The 24,491-nt window shown below is 36.1% G+C and overlaps 1 protein-coding gene across 2 annotated transcripts in view; it reads left to right on the top strand.

Moving 5' to 3' along the window:
• The window catches only part of LOC140745781 (neural/ectodermal development factor IMP-L2), an 84,727-nt gene that overhangs the window by 49,316 nt on the left and 10,920 nt on the right, over nt 1-24,491 (top strand). Inside the window, exon 1 of one of the 2 annotated variants that reach the window (XM_073077682.1) lies at nt 23,136-23,252. The exons of the other annotated variant lie outside the window; for it this stretch is intronic. The gene's annotated coding sequence lies outside the window, so the exon portion shown is untranslated. Of the gene's footprint in view, nt 1-23,135; nt 23,253-24,491 lie in introns of those variants that run through there. 2 annotated transcript variants of the gene reach the window in all.

Below are 24,491 nucleotides of genomic sequence, written 5' to 3'. Positions count from 1 at the left end.
GGTGTTATTAGGTAGAAATAGGTGTGGCGGTGGTGCCGCCGGAGTCGAACCACAAAGGGTTCTACCACATTCAAATTTATATAAGTAAATAGGTTATAATTAAAAATTACACACAAGCGTAAAAAATAAACAATAAAGACAATTAAAAATAATCCCAAACTTAAACCAATACTCAATCTAACAAACCAATAGTCAACGATTTATGACGTCAAACTTTTTATGCAGATGACTAAAGGATACAAAAACCTCAAAAAGTTTTTGTCGTGTTTAAGTTCGAGTAGATCAGGATATCGGAAAAAAACTCTGTCCCAGATACAAGTGCGTTTCCATTGTCGCATAGCAACAGAATGCACTTACAAAATGACAATAGATGACCGACAACGACAGGTTTTTGAAGGTAGAACCACCTGTGGTTCGACTCCGGCGGCAACACCGCCACACCTATTTCTACCTAATAACAGCAGTGTTAGGCGCTACTGTGTTCTGGTTTGAAGGGTGTGGTAAGAGAGACATACTTTTTCGAGGCGGTCCAGCTTAGTATCAGGGGTAGCGGCGAGTCTGTGTTCGATCTCTAGTAGGAAACTAATCTTATCTGGGATTGATTACAGATGTCATTGGGCGGTAGTAGCCATTTACCATCAAGTGTTCATCAATGTTCGCATATATTATAAAAAAACATGTAACCAATTTAAATTTTATAATTATTGATAAAAGTAAATCTTGGGTTCATTTCCCAATAATTACAAAATATTTGTGTGTTGTAACAATATTTGCGTCTAACGGGAATCAAACCAGGAAAACTTAGTTCCATGTCAGTAGCATTGATAATCTAGTGGTTAGAAACTCGACCACAATTGGGGGATTACGTGCGTATTAGAAATTAATTAGTATGTCAAATAAATTACATTAATGAATATGTACAGAAGGAAATTGATATTAAAATTATTTAATTGGGGTTTTAAAACTTTTGTGGATTTACGTCATGTTAAAAATCTAATACTCACATAATTTTGAAAATCCAGCGTGTCTGGGAACCCTCAGAATCTTGTTATTACAATTTTTAAGCCACAGACTACGAGTACAAAAGGTATTTTTTAATAATATAGGAGCAGCAGACGAGCATGCAGTCTACCTGATGGTAAGTGGCTACTGCCGCCCATGGATATCTGTAATCAACCACAGATAGGATTAGATATTCCTACCTGAGGTCGGCCACAGATGCGCCGCTACCCCTGAGGACTAAGCTGGAACGCCCCGGAAAAGTATGTCTCCCTTACCACACCCTTCAACATATTACATTAATTAATATGTACAGAAGGAAATTGGTATTAAAATTATTTAATTGGGGTTTTAAAACTTTTGTGGATTTCACGTCATGTTAAAAATCTAACATATAACTAAAACTAGTAATTGTTATAAAAAAACAGACTGCTCCATAATATCTAGCCACTTTTCAATTTAGATGAAACGATACCGCGTATGTTAAAATCCGTTAAGCTATTTAGAAAACAGTCGAAAAACATTACCCTCTGCGGTCATTTCAAAATGGGATTCGGAACTCAAATAACCGATTTAGAGTCATAAAAATATTATTAAATGTATTTTTTAAATGTAACAATTACTCAACGCAGACGGTTGGAAACGGCATAGATACAATATAATTTAAACTTTTTAAGTACTATCCATTAAGTAATATAGGTACAATCACGGAACAGAAAAAATACGGTATAATAGATCATACAACACTGGTATTAAATGTCTTAATCAAAATAATCGGCAATAAAGAAATTGAAACGCGTATCTTGAGTATCCGTTACATATACGAATCCGAGAATTGACGTACGAATTACCGTCCAATGGAAACGGGTGCAGTGTTTCTACGTGACCAAACACACGCTCAGACCAGCCGACAGTTCAATTAACATGTACACCGCTTGCAACCGATTCTAAACTTTATCTCTTTACAATAGGGTACGTTGTTACTTTGCGAGATACGCGGTATTTTCCTTGCATTAAGAATTATTCTAAGTGCATTTTTGTTTAAGGTAATTTGTGTCTACAAAGTTGCAAGGTTTGAACTCTTTTATTAATAAATAGAATTTGAGTGTCTGTAAATTTAAATGAATGTGAGAAAAATAATTTTTGAGTAGAGAAAAATTGTGCGCGCAATTGTTTTAAGAGAGGTATGTAATATAAATGTGTTTGAAAAATATGTGAAATATTTTTTTGTTTTAATACTATTTATAAAATAATGATAACAAGTAGAGTATTAGGAGTACTAATAATAGTATTGTTCGACTTGCGGAGGCACTGCCGTGCGTACAGATTTTATTTTATGCTAATATGATTTTAAAACATATTTGTCGATACGGTGAGGTAGTGGCTTGAATAATTTTCCTACACCCAACCCAACACACTAGGACAGACGAACCCCCAAATCTAAATTTAGATTTCCACCTGTCCAGGGAACAAACCCGGAATCCTCATCGTGCCACTTTTTTTATACTATAGGAGTAGCAGACGAGCATGCAGTCCGCCTGATGATAAGTGGGTACTGCCGCCCGTGGACATCTGTAATCAACCCCAAATAGGATTAGATATTCCTACCTGAGGTCGGCCATAGATGCGCCGCTACTCCTGAGGACTAAGCTGGAACGCCTCGGAAAAGTCTGTCTCCCTTACCACACCCTTCTAACCAGAACACAGCAGCGCTTAACACTGCTGTTATTACGCAGAAATAGGTGTGGCGGTGGTGCCGCCGGAGTCGAACCACAAAGGGTTCTACCACCTTCAAAGTCCTAGTGGTTACCAGAGGCTCCTAGAAAGTTTCACAATACAATGTGTAAGATTTCCCGGACATTCGATTTATTCAGACGATTTCAAAGAATTTCATGTATATTTAAAACCAGGAAAGGTCGTATACATTATATACATCCTGTTTACATCTTCTATCCTTTTTAGTTTGTTTACGAGTGAATACAATAGAGTAGTACAGAGCGTTTTTTAATAGTACCATACTCTCACCATACTCCTTGGATGTCTGAAATGTGTCCAAATAGATTTTTTATAACATAAGAGTTGCAGACGAGCATGCAGTTCACCTGATGGTAAGTGGCTGCTATCGCCAGTGGACATCTGTAATCAACCCCGGATAAGATTAGACATAAGATCGGCCACAAATGCGTCGCTCTGAAGACTAAGCTGGAACGCCTCGGAAAAGTATGTCTTTTACAACACCCTTCAAACCAGAACACAGCAGCGCTTAACACTGCTGTTTTTAGGCAGAAATAGGTGTGGCGGTGGTGCCGCCGGAGTCGAACAGAAGGCTCTAACCTTAGAGTTACTAATGAAAATAGGCAGACGGGCTACCTGATGGAAAGCAGCCACCGTCGCCTATGGACATTTGCAACACCAGAGGAGTCGCCAATGCATCGCTGGCTTTTAATAAATAATAACACTTGAATTTAAGATTCGTTTTAAAATCTTTTCAATGAATACCACGAAGTTTACACATACCGACCCGAATAGGACTTTCTTCGCAGTTTTACGTTTAGTGTTACCATTTTTCGCAACAAATCACCAAATTACCGACGTGTTTATACAGAATCTTTCAACGGCGGATGCTTATTTTCCGTTAAATAACCTAAACAATTTAGTTTACGGACATTTTTAGTTTATTTTAAAAACACCTGAAACAATCGATTAGACAGAGAGCCAAGTTGTGTTGAACGCAAAAGCTCATGTATTTGAAATTCATTTTATATGCTTATTAAGATTGGTATGACCCCGCCGACGATACTAATTCATCTGCCCATCAAACTCAAAACTGGATAAAACTAGCACAAAACAGAGAAAAATGGCATAAATTGGAGGAGGCCTATACCCAACAATGGGGTTCCTATAATATAAAATGAAAATTTACATTAACAATTATAATAAGATTTACTACTAACATAGAGTTAAGCAAATACAAAATAATTGCAACTGTTACAATCTAGGTTTATAGGAAAAATAAAAGGCTTTTTTATTTATTTATTTATTATTTATTAAGATTGGTAGCGTGTAGCGATGGTGCTGTCGGTGTCGAAATACAAAGGATACAAAATAATAAAAAATAACATAGGTAAAAAAGAAAGGAAGAAGAAACGTACTGTTAAACTGATGAGAAGGGATACCAAAATTACAATGTATTCTTTCATAATTACCAACATTTGCAATAATTTACATTCAAAACTCAAAGCAACACTGAATATCCCAAAAATATAAAAATTAAATAGGTATTAAAATTGATATAAATTGTCAATAATGCTCAATTGTGTGGTTTATACATGAATAAATAGAATAAATATTAATTTATAGTCAAATATCTTCTAATGTACTCGTATGTCAACTAAAGAACTTTCTTCTAGAAAGACTTGGCGCTCACACTGCCGTGCGCCTAGATTGCAAATAGCCGAACAGTGTTGAAAGATCTGCAATGTTTCGCGTATGTTTACGATCAATCGATCACAATTTACTCAGATTGAAAGCTGTAAGGATCTTGAACTTTATCTATAGAAATAAATAAAATTGTAAAGATGTTTGTTTGCTCAAATCTGATTCCTAAGGTAATTTATTTATACATTAAAAAACTATTACAATTTTTTTATATCTATCTCCAAGGACTATCTGGAAATGGTTGGACCAATTTTGATGAGACTTCCATGGTAAAGTAGATAGTTTCATAGAGATTTACATAGGCGCGTTTTTGAGTCCAAAATATTTAGAGTTCCTGCGTGAAATTTGAAAAACCATGACACGGGGTGAAGCCAGCAAATCCGCGCGTATCTTCTTGTAAGTAATAAAGTACACTTTCATGTATTTAGTGTAGACATTTCTATTTTCAGGGATCTGTTCAAAGAAATAGTTTTGCTTGGCTAAAGAAATGCTTTCCTTATCTTCGAAACATCTATCTAACATTAACGTTAGAAAATATTAGTTTTTTCGCGAATTTATGTAGATGTGGAATTTAAGGTGGTAGAACCCTTTGTGGTTCGACTCCGGTGGTACCACCGCCACACCTATTTCTACCTAATAACAGCAGTGTTAGTCGCTGCTGTGTTTCGATTTGAAGGGTGTGGTAAGGGAGACAGTTTTAAGGCTGTCAGTTTTAAGGCTGTCCGTCCAGTAAGCGACCCCGGGAAGGACGGCGGTATCTGTGGTCGCATACCGTCGTAAACACTAGATGGTGTGGGAGGAGCGAAATCTGCTCCTCCAAGGTAGAGCCCGATCGGGGCATCGTGCTTGGAGGGCTCCGGTTGTGTTCCGTCGGAGATCCCATTGTTCTCCAACAAGCGTTGAAGACGGCCACCGGGGGGGGGGGTGTAGTCCGGTAAAAATCCCACATGACTCAGCGTCGCTCCCACGTCGTCGGATACCCCACCTTTTGAAGGTTTCCTAGTAGAAAAAGGAAGGTGGTAGAACCTTTTGTGGTTCGACTCCGGTGGCACCACCGCCACACCTTTCATTTCTGCCTAATAACAGCAGTGTTAGGCGCTGCTGTACTTTTCCAAGGCGTTCCAGCTTAGTCCTGAGGGGTATCGGCGCATCTGTGGCCGACCTCAGGTAGGAATATCTAATCCTATCTGGGGTTGATTACAGATGTCCATGGGCAGTAGCCACTTACCATCAGGTGCACTGCATGCTCGTCTGCTACTTCTATATTACAAAGAAAAAAAGGTAAAAGAATGTCAGAAGTAATTTAGCTTTGGAATCTCTATTACTTTAGATTTTTGTTGCTACAGCGAAGCATAAAGCATTCAACTATTTTATAACCACAACTGTTTATGTTCCACTGCTGGCCATGGAACTTGGAGCGTACTTCACGCTCCCATGCAAGAAAGAGGGCGGGGGAGAAGTAGGAGGTTCAAACTTCAAATTTTTCAAAGTTGAATACGTATAAGAAATGAATTACGAGGAAAACTACTCACCTAAGAGTTCTTAAAATAAAAAAATATGTGTCTAGTCTATCAGTTCACACTTGAACAGCGCGGCGGCTTATGGCCTAAATCTCCTCATCATCATCCACCCATTATTGTACCCACTGCTGGGCACGGGTCTTCTCTCAGAATGAGAAGGATTAAGTCATAGTCCATCGCGCTGGCCAAGTGCGTATTGGTAGACTTCACATACCTTTGAGTTTTTTTTTAAATCTCAGGTATGCAGGTTTCCTCAAAATGTTTTCCTGCACCGTTTAAGCAAGTGATAATCGATTTCTAATGCGCACATAATTTTGAAAAATCAATGGTGCGTGCCTGAGATTTGAACTTTGGACCCTTCGATCAAGAAGCAGAAGTTCTTAACCACTAGGCTATCACTGCTTCTCACTCAGAGAGATAGTAAAGAGTTGAAATGTGTCAATCGATCAATCAAAATCGCCTTTTCATAAAAATTTCTAGATATTTCGACCAATCATAAATCATGATCGTCTTCCATATACGGTGCGGTGGTTTAATACTTATCCTTAGCAAATGATTCATTACAATACGCTTATCCCGAAATAGATTACTCAAAATTCAAAACCAATTGTTTTCAAAACAGCATAGTTTCGTTTCAATTACGATCTCAAATCCTTTATAAACTGTTATCGAATTTCATTCTAAATTACATTTCCGAGGAATTCGAAACATGACTGTTAGTTGAGTATTTATAGTAGGTACTTTGTTAACAGCTTTCATTCCGTTTAGCCCCTTAGGGGACGAATTTTCAAAAAAATATTTTAATGCTATTTTGCTTAACAAGTATGTTTTTATTATGATTAGTATGTAACGGAGATATGTAAAGAACTATGCAGTTCATCTGGTGGTAAGTGGTTACTGCCGCTCATGGACATCTGTAACCAACTCCATATATAACAGGGGTTCTACCATTTTGTTTTTTTTCTTGACGAGGGGGAAACCTTCAAAAGGTACCCGACGATGTAGGAGCGACGCTGGGTTACGTGGTATTTTTACCGGATTAAAACGTCCCGGTGGCCGTCCTCAGCGCTTGGTGGAGAACTCCGGCATCTCTGACGGAACACAACCGGAGTCCTCCAAGCGCGATAGCCCGATCGGGCTCTGCCCTGGGGTAGCAGTTTTCGCTCTTCCCACACCATCTGGTGTTCATGACGGCATGCGACCACACATCACTGACTGGACAGTAAGAGCTCCCACTCATGCCGCCCGCAACCCCGGAAGCCCCTTTTAGTCGCCTCTTACGAAAGGCAGGGGATACCGTAGCCCTATTGTTGTTCCGGGACTACAGGGACGAAGCCACGATAACCTAGTGATTAGAAACTCGGCTGCTCCATTAGGAGTTCCTAGGTTCGAATCCCAGGCACAAATGTTTCTTAATTTGTCAACTTATGTGCATATTAGAAATTCATTATTACATCGCAGTAGGATAAGAAATAAACCATAATAATTATGAAATATTTTTATGTCATGTCACTAAACTAGGCAGCGCCGCGTTCCTTATTAATCTCTCAGAATGGAAAGTAATTAGTTACCAAGAACTACGCCAGCGTTGTCACGTACACTAGGATTTTCCTTAAGCTATTAATTTTTAAGTCCCCGCCTATAATTGCTTTATGAGACCTTAATAAGTTTTATGGTCGGTAGATATTTGAAGTATTCTAACGGTCTTATTCATAAAAAATGCTTATAGAAGGTTTTAAGCACTCATTAGTTAAAGTGTTCAATAAGCTTATAAAACGTTCTATAAAATTGCTTATTCATAAACGTTCCATAAACCTTCTATAACTAATGTGTCGCTAAAGTCAACTATAAATGAAAATGTTGCCATTATAGTGAAGTTCGGCGAACAAATTGACGAATATCCATAGATAAACATCATTAAATGACATTATTTCGTACTAAAAAATATTCTGTCTTGACATTCTTGTCAATGGGTTGTCGATAAAACCAAATCACATGTCAGTGTCATTGTATTTGTAAATACCGCGAATTTAAAAATATTTTATTTGTTAAAATGGGATGTGAAGCAAAAGTTGTTAAAAGATAAAGGAGTGAAAATTGGTTGGATATTAATGTTTTATGTAATATTGATATAATTATACAAAGTTAAATTCAATTAAGTTTCGTTTTGTAAACATTCGAAATATCTTATGGCAGTAAACCCTGTATTTCAGAAGGTGTACCATGACCTCTGCGATCTAATTTACGATCATTACGTACGAGATCAGTTATAAAATTTACTGTCGATTTATTAAAGCGATAATGCTTCCTATAGTCTAATGAAAACAGATCACTCTTTGGTGCAATGTTCTTCGAAGTGGATGGTTTTCTAGATTTTTAATAATCTAAGCTTTGTAAAATTTGCATTGTAATTTAAAATAGTGACATGATAATGTTATTTATCGGATATTAAAATAAATTATTTCAAGTTTGTATACAAAATGGACATTGACATAATTTATTAAAAACGTATTGTCAAATTAGGTTAGTAATCACGAATCAGCTGTTGAGAGTCGGCCATCTTTGCCTTATAGCACTGTTATAGTAGGGTTCTGGCCTCTATAAGTTATAGAAGGTTTATAGAACGGTTTAGTGCCTAAAATGCGTTTATGAATAACACTTTTTGACAATCGTACTATAGCAACGTTATAAGTGTGCTATAACTTTTTATGAATAAGACCGTAAGACATTAAAATAATATGAATGTTAATGTTTTGGAACGTCACTAGTGTGATGTCACCGCACTAGGCGGTACTTCCGCCTAGTGCGGTGCCTTTTTGATATACTGTCTTGTCTGTCATGTCGTTGGGTACGCTATTACTAATAAACATATTACTGTACATCTGGTGCATCATTCCATATAAAGAATACCACCCTATTAAGGAACCTAAACAACAATATAGTTGAGAAAAGAGGATAAATGATTTAGAAATTTTAATTACCCCGTGTTAACGCATTATTGTTCCACTGCTGGGCACGGTGCCTTCAGAGTGAGAAGGACTTAGGCCACGGCTCATCTCGTTGGCCAAGTTCGGATTGGTAGACTTTACACACCCTCAACACCTTTTCCTTAAACACTCTCAAGCCTGTAGGTTCAACTCCCTCACAATATATTGCTTTTTTTTTTATAATATAGGATTAGCAGATGAGAATTCAGTTCACCTGATGGTAAGTGCCTACTGTCGCCCATGGACATCTGTAATCAACCCCAGATAGGATGAGATATTCCTACCTGAGGCCACAGATGCGCCACCCCTGAGGACTAAGCTGGAACGCCTCGGAATAGTATGTATCCCCTTACCACACCCTTCAAAACGGAACAGAGCAGCGTCTAACACTGCTGTTAGTAAGCAGAATCAGGAGCGGCGGTGGTGCCGCTGAAGTCGAACCACTAAGGGTTCATTCAATACGAAACACTATAGGCTAGGCTATACGCAATACTATATTATTGGCTAGGTTAGGTTGGGACAGGGAAAATTACATTACCGACTAAAGAAAACTCCGCACTATATAAATATAACGCGCGTGCTAAAATGCAATTATCACAATTTAATTTCACGGTAACTGGGTATGCGCCAAAAATCCCTTTAGGGGTTGTCTTCGAACATCCAAAGGAAAGTCCGAGCCAAGTTTCAAATCGATCGGACGTGGGGGTTTTCGGAAGTGCACCACATTTTTCTCCCAAACAACTGGGTTTATGCGGAAAACATACACAACAAAAAATGTTGATCTTTTTAGCGTCTACAACTTTTGTTTGAAACATTTTTCTCTAACGTTCATGTTTGCTGCAATATACGCGGAAAACCATTAAAAAAATCATTTTTCAGCAATTTGACCTTGAAAATATAATTTGCGGGTATTTTGAGTATGATATTCTTAATTAGGGAGCCAAAATCCATATGTGTACCAAAATTCAGATCGATTGGAGGTATGTTCTAAACGGAAGTACACCCAAGGGTTCTACCATCTTTATCATTTAAACGCGTGATAACTAATTCCCAATACGCACATAACTAAAAAATTAGAGGGTCATACCTAAGATTCGAACCTGGGACCCCAATTAAGCGTTTCAACCACTAACCCACGGCAATCATGAAACTGTGAACATTCTTTAACAATTAAATCCGTTTCGCTAATACAATCGTATTTAAAACTAAACGGTACATTCCATTTTAATTAACCGTACATAATTAACGGAATAATTGCCACATTCCTCAAATGGTTTGGTTTGAAGAGAAATTTGAGATAAGTGAAATTATTGATAACATTCCGATTGAGTTAGATCAGTATCTGATTAAGTGTTAAATGTTTGTATTTTTCTGAAAGTGATATTTTCTATACTTCACCGCCACACCCATTGAAGGTAAAACGCTTTGTGGTTCGACTCCGGCGGTACCACCGCCACACCTATTTTATAATAAAGTAGCAGCAGTCAAGCATGCAGTCCACCTGATGGTAAGTGGCTACTGCCGCTCATGAACAACTGTAATCAACCTCAGATAGGATTAGATACTCCTACCTGAGGTCGGCCAACGATGCGCCGCTACCTCTGAGGACTAAGCTGGAACTCCTCAGAAAAGTATGTCTCCCTTACCACACCCTTCAAACCAGAACACAGCAGCAATGTTTGAACCACACTACTTTTTAAATAAACTTACATAAAAAACTTCGAACTCATTTTCTAAGCTTCTAAGCACACATGGGCCCATTTTCAATAAATGTTATTTAGATTTTCAATTGGATTTTCCATAATAAGTTGGTAATGATAAACAGCAAATGGGTGTAATGCCTCGTGACCACGTGTGATGTAATATTCTGTAACGCCACATTATGTAATGTTAAATTATGTAATGCTTTTTTAGGATTCCGTTGTTGGAAGCTTTCGTTTTCGGCACTTTTGGAAAATGATCTGCTATCATTATGTATACTTTTTGTAAGTAATAGATTGTTCTAGGTGATCCGTCTGTTTATCTAGACTAATCTGTGGCTAAACTGAATTTGAAATGTGGATGAACCAGTTTTTTTTTTATAATATTAGAGTAGCGGACAAGCGTGTAGTCCAGCTGATGGTAGGTGACTACCGCCACCCCGGGAAGGACGGCTGTATCTGTGGTCGCCATAGATAAGTATAGATACTTCGCCGCCTTGAAATTGAATGAAGCCACAAAAGGCTTATTTTAGTAAGTTCTTTTTTTAAATCCTTGACAAATAAAAACATTTTTAGAGAAAATTTACGAATAAATAACGAATATACGTAATAATTACGTAATTTACGTAATAAATAAATAATTATTTCAAATATTTTAGGGACATTTTAGCACGGAGACGTGGCAAAACTTTTTTACGCAACTATTTCAATTCTCAAAACTGGGTACATTTTATTGTTAGGAGTGAGTAATCTTTACTCATCTATGGTGGTCGCATACCGTGCTACCCACCAGACGATTTGCGAGCGTGATGCTCACCTGGTCGCTCATTGGACTCCGGTTGCGTTCCTTTGGAGATCCCGGAGTCCTCTACGCAGCGCCGAGGACGGCCACCGGGGGGTTTTAGTGCGGTAAGAATCCCACATAACCCGGTGTCGCTCCCACGACATTGGGTACCTTTTAAAGGTTTCCCCCTCGTAAACAAAAAAAAAATAAAAAAAATTAAAGCGATACTTTTTACGCTTCGCCGAGAGGTGCAGTTCTATAACATAGAGTCCCAGGTTCGATCCCGGTAGAGTAGACATTTAACATAAATTTACATTTCTTTTCTCTGCATTTCTATACTTATCTCTATGGATAAAACTAAATAAAACAGAAAACATAATAAAACAAAATCATAGCTAGAAAGAGAACCAATCAATACCAGTACAACCCAATCTTTAATAGCATTTCTATTGAAATTATAATATTTTTTAACTGAAACCTTGACCAAACATTATTCAATATTGCATAATGTATAATACGATCTTTAGTATCAGTAAAATGTTCTGAAAACTTCAAAAGTACAGAATAACATATTTGAGTTTGAATTATTCAATGGTTAAATATTCTGAAAGTAAAATATAGTAAAATAAAGCATAATTCTTACTCATTGTAAATTCAGTGGTATTTTTTCCATGCATGTGACTTTAAAGTATTATTATATCAGCACGTCTGGGAATCAAACCCTGGACTAAGACTAAGATAATTTTCTAGTATTGTTTAAACAACTAGTAGATTTATGGCCGTAACTTATAATCAATTTTAACCAATTTTTGCCTACCATTGTCCGCAATTTTATAATTATTGTGTAGATTTTTTTTTAAATTACTAGTTAAAGATATGACTACTTTGGTAGGAAAAAATGTTTTCATGATTTTTACCGTGAGTTAGTGATTTTTTTGCCTACTAAGGCATGAAATTTCGTCCTACTTTCGGTAGGTACGCAAAAAATCCACCATAAATCAAATCAAATCAAAACATTTTTTAAATTCAAAATAGGTTCTTTACAGAGCACTTTTTGAATGTCAATACAACTACCACCACTTCACAAAGTGTTTCGTTATGGAGAAGAAGCGGCGAAACAAACACATATCTTAAAAAAAATGTTTTTTACTATGTTAAACTTAACCTGGTACATGTGGAGCTGGAACTACTTCAGACCACACCTTTTGTCAGTCAAATAGTGACGTCTGTTAAACGTTGACAGGCATCTTTTCCACTGCCCCATGGCTAAGAGGAACCCATGCAGGATTTCAAAGGCAGGCGAGCGCAGTAAAAAGCTATCACTTACAAGAACGAATAGATATTATTTGTTATCGTGTCACGATTTTATCGTATTAGCAATTCTTGTATGTGACTTGATAACTGCTATTTGATAAACAGTCTAGACCTAATATAATTAAACACCGGCTTACGATCTTCTTAATATATCTAAGATAATCCAGTCTTTATGTATAAGACAGCGATGAAAAACTGAATCGCTTTTATATAAAATAGAAATATCAAAGGAGCATGCAGTGCTCTTGATGGTGAGTGCTAACTATTTTTTGTATAATATACGAGTAGCAGACGAGCATGCAGTCCTCCTGATAGGAAGTGGCTACTGGACCATGGACACCTGTAATCAACCCCAGATAGGATTAGATTCTTACCTGTGGTAGTCCCACAGATGCGACGCTTCTAGTGAGGACTAATCTAAAACGGATAAGTATGTATCCCCTACCACACCCTTCAAACCAGAACACAGCAGCGCTTAACACTGCTGTTATTAGGCAGAAATAAGTGTGGCGGTGGTGCCGCCAGAGTCGAACCACAAAGGGTTCTACCACCTACTAAACTTTACTACGTGACAGAACTTATTGGTCTGGCCAACGCAACAATAGACCTGCAGAATGCCTCATAGTTTGAAAGACTCCTAATATCTTCTTCTCTTAATAGTATATCAAAGACAATATATTATTCGAGGATCATATTTTATTACGCACAATACTCAATTAAAAAAGATTAAAAACCTCACTTCAGCAAAAACAATGTCAAACCACTCGTTTCTTCGAAAACATTCTATTAAATTAAATAAAATTATTCAAAAATGTCACGTGTGAACTAAAAGGGTAATATAATCTTTCGCGTTCACATGACCCCATGTTAAAATATCAATGAGATGGAAAATGGAAATTGCTCATTGGCTCCACATCCGGTCATCATTTCTAAATTTCAAATAACCCATTCTACATTCACTGGACCCCTTTGGGAGAGTTGAAATGAAGCTTTAACACTTAAAGTTTCTACACTCACAGTCTCACACTATTCCGTTTTGTGGGTGACATGAACACACACAAACGAATATAAAAACACCCAGCAGAAAAGGAATCTAAATTCATTATTTAGGTTCCTGTCTGATCAGGGATCGAATCCGGGACCTTCTGCGCGTCACCGGTATGTCCGCTCCGTCACGCGAGTCGTCTTTTATTCAATTTTTTCTGCGTTAACTTTTTACTGGAATGAACTTCCTTCTGAGGTATTCCCGGAGCGCTATGACATGGGGCTCTTCAAAAAAGGTGTAAAAAGAGCTCTCCTCCAAAGCCGGCGATGCATTGGCGACTCCTCTGGTGTTGCAAATGTCCATAGGCGACGGTGACTGCTTTCCATCAGGTAACCCGTCTGCCTCATCGCTTAGGTATAATTATAAAAAAAAATTGAATGATGTAAGTAACAGATGAGTATGCAGTAGACTGCATACTGGTCCGTGGATGGTAATTGCTAACTATCACATAGATGTGATAGTTAGCAATTACCATCCACGGACTCAATCGACCCAATCAATCAATTTTCGAACCCTCTGTGGTTTGACACCGGCGGCACCACCGCCACACCTATTTCTGCTTAATAACTGCAGTGTTAAGCGCTGCTGTGTTCTGGTTTGAAGAGTGCAGTAAGGGAGACATACTTTTCGGAGGCATTCCAGCTTAATCCTCAGGGGAGCAGCGATCTCAGCTGACCTCAAGTAGGAGACTTATCTTATCTAAGATTGATTTCAGATGCTTCAGACGGCAGTAGCCACTTGTCATCAGGTTGACTCGTGTTCATTTGCTAAAAATACACAACATCCTAATTTGATACCTTTTTTCGTGAGGCCCCTGAGTTCTTCACGCTACCGAATACTGAAATTCAGAATCAAATTAACATTTTGTATTCGATTTAAAATTCAATTCTGTATTTGGTAATCGATTCGGGAGGCCTTCTCGAGTTCTCTGAAATCGGCCACGCCTCCTCAGGGTTGAATTTCAAAATGCCTTTCAAATATTTCAAAATTCTGGTCACATACATAATAATTTATGTTCAGTAACTATGTATTATGTGACGTTTTTAGGGTTCCGTATACAAAAGGTAAAAACGGAACCCTATTACTAAGCGTTTACTTTCCGTCTGCCACAGGACTCTATCTCATGAACCGTATTTTTACGGAGTATCTATAATCTTAGAATCTATAACATCAAATTTGATGTTATAGATTTGTTTTTTACTAAAAATAAAAAAGTATTAGTATTAGTATTTATACTAAAAATAAAAATAAAATAACCGAAATAGATAGGGATTGCAATACGAGAAACCGCTATTTTTCGACGTTTTTCGCTTTATCTATGGAACCGTAATAATAAGTCATCATCATCATCAACCCATTACTGTCCCACTGCTGGGCACGGGACACCTTTCAGAATGAGAAAGATTAGGCCATAGTCTACCGCGCTGGCCATGTGCGTATTGGTAGACTTCACATACCTTTGAGATTTTTTTTTTAATCTCTCAGGTATGCAGGTTTCCTCACGATGTTTTCCTTCACCGTTTAAGCAAGTGATCATTAATTTCTAATACGCACATACATTTGAAAATCAGAGGTGCGTGCCTGGGATTTTACCTCGGACCCCTCGATCGAGAGGCCGCATTTCTTAACCACTAGGCTATCACTGCGTAATAATAAGTAATGGCTGCTATAATATCAAATTATATGCAAATCATTAAAATAATGAGATTTTTTAATGATACGGAACCCGCCAGGTGCGAGTGCATCTTGCACTTGGCCAATAATTTTTGAGCTTTTTGAGAACATCTCCTTTACCACACCCTTCAAACCAAAACACAGCATCGCTTAACACTGCTGTTATAAGGCAGAAGTAAGTGTGGCGGTGGTGCCGCCGGAGTCGAACCACAAAGGGTTCTACCACCTTCATATAAGCCGTTATTATAAACGAATAATATTTCAACCACACTTGAGAATGTATTGGATAACTAGTTTAAACTTTTTCATCTTCCGTATTCATAACTTATAATTAAATCATCAATAACGCTACATATAATTATAATCAATTGACTCGATCAATGAATATTAAAATTAATTAATAATACGTACACATTATAATTGATTTATTAACAATTTATTCAAAATTACGCTGTAAGTAATTACAGAGTAATATAGTTTAAGTAAGTGGTATAAGTTTATCATGTCCGCCATTGCATGATAATATTACATATTATATGTAACTAGCTGACCCGGCAAATGTGTGTTGCCATATAAATAAAAAAATGTTAAGGGTGAACAACCATTATCACTTAGGGGTATGAAATATAGATAGTAGCCGATTCTCAGACCTACTGAATATGCATATAAAATTTGTTGAAAAATGGTAAAGCCGTTTCGGAGGTACGGTAACTAACATTGTGACGGTAAATTTTATATATAAGATAATTAAATATATTTCGTCGTCAACCCATTACTGTCCCGCTGGTGGACACTATATTCCTCTTGGATTGAGAAGGCGTTAGGCCACACTCCAGTGGTCCCTGTAGTCCTGGGACCAGGATAGGGCTACGGTATCCACTGTCATAAGAGGCGACTAAAAGGCGGCTTCCGGGGTTGCGGGTGGCAAGACTAGATGCTCGAACCGCCCAGTAAGCGACCCCGGGGACGGTTTGGCGAGTTTTATGCTCACCAAGTTAGAGCCCGACGTGGCAACACACTTAGAGCACTCCGGTTGCGTTCCTTTGGAGATCCCAATCGACGCAGCGTCGAGGACGGTCACCGGGAGGTTCTAGTGCAGTAAAAGCCCAAATAACATGTCGCTGCTCTCACGGCGTAGGATACTTTTTAAAGGTTTATCCCTCGTTAACAAAAACAGGCCACAGTCCATCGCGCTAGCAAAGTGCGGATCAGTAGAATTCACATACCTTTGAGAACTCTTTGAATTCTTAGGCGCTTGGACTTCCTATAAAGCTATCAAATACCGTTTAACCAAGGGATATTGCTCCGTTGATAAGCGCTATAATCAAGTCCAGATAAGATTAGATTACCTAAGGTCGGCCACAAATGCGCCGTTACCCCTAAGGACTAAGCTAGAATGCCTCGGAAAAGTATGTCTCTCTTACCATATTCAAACCAGAACACAGCAGCGCTTAACACTGCTGTTATTAGGCGATATGAGTAAATACGAGGTGTGGCGGTGATGCCGCCGGAATCGAACCAGAGATAGCTCTACCACTTTTAAATATATTCCAGAATTGTAATTTGTATTGAAGGGGGTAGAACCCTTTGTGGTTCGACTCCGGCGGCACCACCGCCACACCTATTTCTACCTAATAACAGCAGTGATAGGCGCTGCTGTGTTCCGGTTTGAAGGGTGTGGTAAGGGAGACAGACTTTTCCGAGGCGTTCCAGCTTAGTCCTCAGGGGTAGCGGCGCATATGTGGCCGTACTCAGGTAGGAATATCTAATCCTATCTGGGGTTGATTACAGATGTTCATGGGCGGCAGTAGCCACTTACCACCAGGTGGACTGCATGCTCGTCTGCTACTCCTATATTATAAAAAAAAAATATTTTTTACCAATTCGTTGTAAGTCGTAGCTGACACTTTCCTCCTGATAAATATATAGCTACAATTTATATACATAGTTTAACATTTTCGCTTTTGATACGTTTCCAAAAAAATTTTCATCGGAACGTCAAATCAATGTCATATTTGCATATATTGTAGGTACTGAAAAAAAGGTTTATGTTGACTTTTAAATGTTGTGGTAATACCATAGGCTTAGAATTGTTTCGCTACGCTAAAGACCAACAAAGCATGAGAAAGACTATGTCAAGCCATATAGACATTCTATTAGAGAGAAAGAGATGCCAAGAAAAGTCATGGCATGTTAATTTCTCTTCGAATAAGCGGCCTTAAGCTACCCCGACTACGGCGGGTTTTAATATTTTACCAAAATAATTACTAATAGCTAATACTAATATATTGCTGTTTTTTTTTGTTACAATGGTGTCTTTATCTATTGTCAAGTATACCATTACAAGGAGAAATAATCCACAGAAGTATACGTTTCACAGGTAAATACGACTTTTCTATCCCAGGTTTTTAAGCAATATTTGGTCAAATTTAATATTAATTGGTTTCATTTATAGTTGTTACAATTTTACATTCATTTATCTCGCTATAAATACACATATTTCAAACCAAACCATACCATAACCATATTTTACTAAGTCGGTTAAAAAAGGTATAAAAGTAAACTTTGTTTACGTATTGTAACGGAATTTACATTTATTCTGAATTTTTATTTTATAACTCGAGTAACATTTGTATCACCTATATCTTTTCAAGGATACCAAGTCGATCAAGTGAGGTACTTACGTGAAAAGTGGATGAGAATAATAAATCGGCCAGAACGGGCTCCTATTAAATCATCGGTAATATGTAACATACATTTTGAGTAATAATGTTTTATACCAAGAAGTTGTCGTATTAATTAATATTTCTTCATTATACTTATTTCCATAGATTAGTAAAGATTACTCACTTCTAACAAGAAAATGTACCCAGTTTTGAGAATTGAAATAGTTGCGTAAAAAAGTTTTGCCACGTCTCCGTGTTAAAATGTCCCTAAAATATTTGAAATAATTATTTATTTATTACGTAAATTACGTAATTATTACGTAAATTCGTTATTTATTCGTAAATTTTCTCTAAAAATGTTTTTATTTGTCAAGAATTCAAAAAAATAACTTACTAAAATAAGCCGTTTGTGGCTTCATTCAATTTTAAGGCGGCGAAGTATCATTACTAATCTATGCTTATTTCATAATATTAATAAATCATAGGTATATAAAAATATAGTATTGTATTAATTTGTTTAATAATTTGGATACGAAAGCTAAGTTTCCATGCCAGGCTCAACAAATTAATACTGGATGTCAATCAATAAAAAATATGAAGATAACAACACTATTACGCACATACACATAACAATTTGGTAATGCGTTTAAACTGACATTGTGTATCTTTGACATCCTATATCTATGGGCAATACAGACTTACTATGAACAATTCCAGTTTAATTTTAGCCGATAGCGGAGGGTAATGTCATTCGAGTGTACAGCCCAAACGACTTCACCGAATTTAACATATGAGGTGTTATTGGATTTGTGTAAATTTTGGAAGTTATATAAGATATGTATTTTAAGGAGTTTAAAAAAAATAGGGTCAATATTTATTTGTGATCGACTTTGGAAGAACTTATATTCCACTTGCAATTAGTAACCGCCATTTAGTCTTAATAGTCATTTGTTCAACGCAATTTTCTTCATTAATGTAAATTTCTAAATATAAAACATTATTAATAGTTATAAATCTGAAGTATAAGTCTTGCTCAAGTTTAATAAATGCAACTTTATAAAAAGGCTACTTTAAATGCATGAAGTTTCATAAGTTTAGAGTTAAAAGAAAAAGAATTGACATTTATAAGCCTGGATAAATCGATGTAAACATGCACACTGTTAAGTGGAACATAATTATAATACTTCATAATTATGCTCTAAAAAGAAATTTGTTATGTTGAAAATGGTTGTCCAAGTGTGAGTCAAACTCACACACAGAGGGTTTCGTACCCCATTTTTTTAAATTTATTATTGATTATCATAGGAGCAAGCAAATGTGTTGTTAAAATTTGAACTGTCTATCTATTACGGTTCAATAGATAAAGATAAAATCACCGAAAAATTGTATTCTTGTATGGCGACCCCAATTTATTTTCAAGATTTTTTATTTTTAATATTTATTGTCATAGCGACCACCATTACACATATTTTGTAAAAAATCAAGAATCCATCTATTACGGTTCTGGCTGCGGAGGCTTAACAAAAGCCTTCCATTTTTACCCGACTGCCAAGGAAGGGTTATGTTTTTCGCGCATATCTTGTATGTTTGTCTTTCTTTATTTGGTCGGATCTAACAAACGGCTGGATGAATGTCGACAATTAAGGTGTCATTATATTCGTCTCAATGACCCGAGTGTCCTTAGATAGGTGTTAGAAAAAAAAATCAAAATGGCGGATTTTTGGCGCGAAATACTAACATATTAAAAAAATAAAGATAACCGAACCTATTGAGTAGGGTATGAAATGAAAGAAAATGAAACAGTTTTTTTGAAATCCTTTAATTTTGAAGCAACTACTATAAAATTTAGTATTTGGCTTTCTGGTTAGGAACAAGGACACACCTATTTATCCCCTTCTGAAAAATCAACCCCGTAGAGGGTAAAATAAGGGTGAAAAGTTAATGTGACAAACCGTCAATTTTGAAGCAAGCACTATGAAACTTCGTATCTGGCTTGTTGGAAAAAATAATGAAATTCTACCCCTAACGAGGTAAAATAATGACTGGAACTTTGAATTACTGAAGTTATATATCACCATTTACGGTGGGTTTTTTCCCGAAATAGTAACACGTTTTAAAAAAAGTTAACAAACCTATCGAGTAGGATATCAAAATAAAGGAAATTAAAAGGAGATTACACATACATTACACATTTCCATATATAATATATATAACACATCGAGATGACTGTCTGACAAAATGAGTAAGTTGCTGTGCCAGACATCAATGTAAAGGTAAACCGCTGAACTTTAGCGTTCTGGAATTTGACACAGGTTCTTTATATAGCGTAAATAAGCACTACGAGGATAAAATAGGATAATATTGTTTGAACATCTTTTGTTTATGTAGCAGATACCTACTATGCAACTTTGTATCTGGCTTCTTGGATAAAAATAATGAAACACCTATTTCACTGTACTTGGAAATTCTACTTACGCCTTTTCAGTGCAGTCGGGTTTTTGATTTTTTTATTAATTGCCCTTTGGATACAGAACCCTAAAACTAAAAGTAACTTCAATTTAGATCCATAGTTTGTCTCTGTCTTTCAGGTTACTTTTGCTTGTGCAAGAAAGAGATGCAACTAGGTTCGGTAGTGCGTGCCTGTAGGATTTCAGGATTGTTTTCATAATGTACGTGTTCTTTACGTATGAACTAACTTTTCCCTGCGATTTCGTCGGTATTTTTATAAAATATTCACTATTATATAAAAATTTATGGAAAGGAGTATTCAGTTCATGATGGTTAGTGGCTACTGCCGCCCATGAACATCTGTAACCAACTTATTTTTTATAATATAAAAGTAGCAAACGAGCGTCCAGTCCAGTAAATATAGGTAACTAAATAAATGCGCCGCGACCTTTGAGGACTAAGCTGGAACGCCTCGGGAATACTGCTGTTATTAGGTAGAAATATATGTGACGATGGTGCCGCCGGAGTCGAACCACAAAGGTTTCTACCACCTTCATATCATAGATTAGTAAAGATACTTCGCCGCCTTGAAATTGAATGAAGCCACAAACTGCTTATTTTAGTAAGTTCTTTTTTTGAATCCTTGACAAATAAAAACATTGTTAGAGAAAATTTACGAATAAATAACTAATTTACGTAATAATTACGTAATTTACGTAATAAATAAATAATTATTTCAAATATTTTAGGGACATTTTAGCACGGAGACGTGGCAAAACTTTTTTTACGCAACTATTTCAATTCTCAAAACTGGGTACATTTTCTTGTTTGGAGTGAGTAATCTTTACTAATCTATGCTTCATATAGAAACTCTCCAACTTCATATGGATACGGTGTTCTACTTAAAGCCGATCATATATGCGTTTCAACTCTTGAGGACTAAGTTGGTAGCTTTATATGTAACTCAGACGACATCCCCACCCTTCCACCTAAACGGAGACCTACTTCACACTAGAAATGGGTGTGACGGTGGTACCTCCCTGGTCTAACAACACTGACTCTACAAGCTTTTACACCGTTTTTTTTATAAAACAGGATTAGCAGACGAGCACGCAGTCCACCTGATGGTAAGTGGTTACTCCCGCTCATGGACATCTGTGTTCATCCCCAGATAGGATTAGATATTGCTACCTGAGGTCGGCCACAGATGCGCTGCTGCCCCTGAAGAAGAAGCTGGAACGCCTCGAAAAAGTATATCTCCCTTACCGTTCAAATCAGAACACACCAGCGCTTAACACTGCTGTTATGAGGCAGAAATAGGTGCAGCGGTGGTGCCGCCGGAGTCGAACCACAAGAGGTTTTACTAGTGGATAAGAGTAATTCGCAAGTCTTACGATAAAATATTTTGTAAGACTTTAACGTTATGATATTTTATATATTATATAAACGTATGTTCTATACATTATTGTGTAAGTACTTTCTTATCTTCATAATGCCTTTATAGACGGTTCTAATTTATAGTGATTTTATTTTATTTTTATGTAATTTATGATATTACTGAACCGATTCAGGCGGGATTTTTAGATAAAATTATTAGGACTTGTTACCTTAAGTGTTATTGTTATAAAAGTAATTTAGTAGGTAATTAATATTTTCATTTAAAAAAATCATTAATCTAAGACATATTTATTTTATGAAGATTAAAAAAAATTTAAGAATGTTAATGAATTTACAGTGTATTTTAGAAATACACTTCGATTAATAATATTTTATAGACATAGATTGTATAACATTATGAATAGTGTTTTGAGATTGTTGCGGCAGTTGCCCTTTGAATTAGGTTTTATATAAGTTATCATGGAAATGTAACCTAATGTAAATTAATGCTGCTACCTCTAGTATTTTGCGACGCTCTCTCACCGCATCACATATCGCTTATATTTTCTTGTAAGTTGTTGTTGTGTGTATTTTGCAATAAATAAATAAAATAATTTTGAGGAGGCGCGAATTAAAAACTCATTATTTTTTGTATTAAACGAACTATTCTTTGAACCTGCGGTATCCAAAATGCTCTCAAACTAGAGGTGAATTAGAGACAAAAAGCTTTTAATTTTTTAAAACATTTTATTTAGGTGAAAATTATACCTGTAAAAATTCCTGTTTTTTTTTTACACTACGATAAAAAGTTGAAAAAACTATAAATTACCTATTTTTGCAATTATAAACTATAATGATACTTAAAATGATATATTTTAATAATGATAATTTTGTATGTAGGTAAATATAGATCTTACTTAAAACTTTTACAATTTTTTTCATAATTTTAATCAGACTCTAATTTTTTTATATAAAATTCTTCACCATTGACAAAATATTTTATCCACAGAAAAAAAATAACTAAGTAGTCTATGGTGCCACGGAAAATCAAAATCACAGACAAACAGTCCAATTAATTTATTTATACAGATAGGCGTGTTGAATTCAATTTTAAATTCAAGAAAACCGTTCCCGCTTGGTATATAAATGGCGGACGTCCATTACCAACCACAGTTCCCAGGGACATTGCTCCCGAGTGCGCGCCCAATTTCAAAAAGTGAATTCGAATTCTAATGACAGTTTCGTTCTTTATTTAATTGTGTTCGTGTGTTCTGAAAGTGAATTAGTTGTGATTGTAAAGGTTGGTTTTTATTTTTAATTTCTGGACGTGTTTCGTTGGCAGGTTGCGTTTTAAATTTTCTGCGATTTATTTTTTATCTGTTTCTAAATAAGTTATTTTTTACGAAAGTTTAGAATTTAAACTTATTAAAGTTTGAGAAAGTTCTCGTTTTCATTTTCATTTAATAAAATTAATTGACATAAGTTTCGAATACTTTTAGTAATACTATTTTCTGAATTATAGATTTTTTACAAAACTTAAACAGCTCGTATTTTTTTGTTATAAGAGGAAATAATTTGCTTTGCATTATATTACAAAAATGATATTTTTTTGCTACCTACTTAGAACTTAATATATACAAAGGTTAGTGAATTTATTGCATTTATAGATTAAAAATCTATTTTTGTTTTAAAATAAGTAATTTTAAATAACCCTATTGCCATAACTTCATGTGTTTAAATTCTCGTACCATAACTAGAAATGTCTAGAAATACCTCAGATTTATGACATCATTGCAAGTTTAATCTCTTCCTTCGTTCTGGTATGATCTCGATGATTCTGACGGGATACAGGGCTGGATTCGAAAGTCTGCGAGCCCTAAGGCAACTAAGGAACGGAGACCCCTAATTATTTTCGAAATAATTGTAACATTTTCTTACGTCAAATCTAACAAAAAATCTTGTCAACAAATAAAATTATTTTAACAAAAAATGGAAAACAAATAGTTATGAAAAAATGAGTGAAATAAATAAGTCCACAAAATTGTTGACACGTAGAAATTTTAATATTTTGTCTCTATTTATTAATATCTGCCTGCTCTCTCTCAAATCCAGCCCTGATTATATAACTAACTTACGTTAGACAATAAATTACTGGCCTTAATTAAAACTGCTTATGGCTTAAAACCTTGTAATCACTGAGTAAAAAGTGCTAGGTTCGAACCCCCCGATCAGGAATAAATAAAATTGTAGGATTATTCACCATCGCAGGCGTAACACCCGTTTTGCCGCCTAAAATTGTTTTACGACATTGCAGTAGAAAGTAGCATGCTCTCCACGTGATGATGAGTGGCCATTGTCACTCATGGACATTTATATTCAACCCCAGATAGAATCGCAGTCCTACCTGAAATCAGCCACAGATGAATAAATAATAAATTGACATAAGAACGGAAATGTATTTTTAATTTACAGTAGGTATTTGCAAAGTAGCATTAAAAGTAAGATAAAATCCGATCACGGCACATAATTAACTAAATGA

The sequence above is a fragment of the Epargyreus clarus genome, unplaced genomic scaffold (genome assembly GCF_041222505.1).
Source record: "Epargyreus clarus isolate Ecla_fem2 unplaced genomic scaffold, WU_Ecla_fem_2.2 ptg000011l, whole genome shotgun sequence".
Classification (NCBI taxonomy): domain Eukaryota; kingdom Metazoa; phylum Arthropoda; class Insecta; order Lepidoptera; family Hesperiidae; genus Epargyreus; species Epargyreus clarus.
Note: the sequence above shows the minus strand (reverse complement) of the source record. Positions and strands in the feature narration are given on the sequence as shown.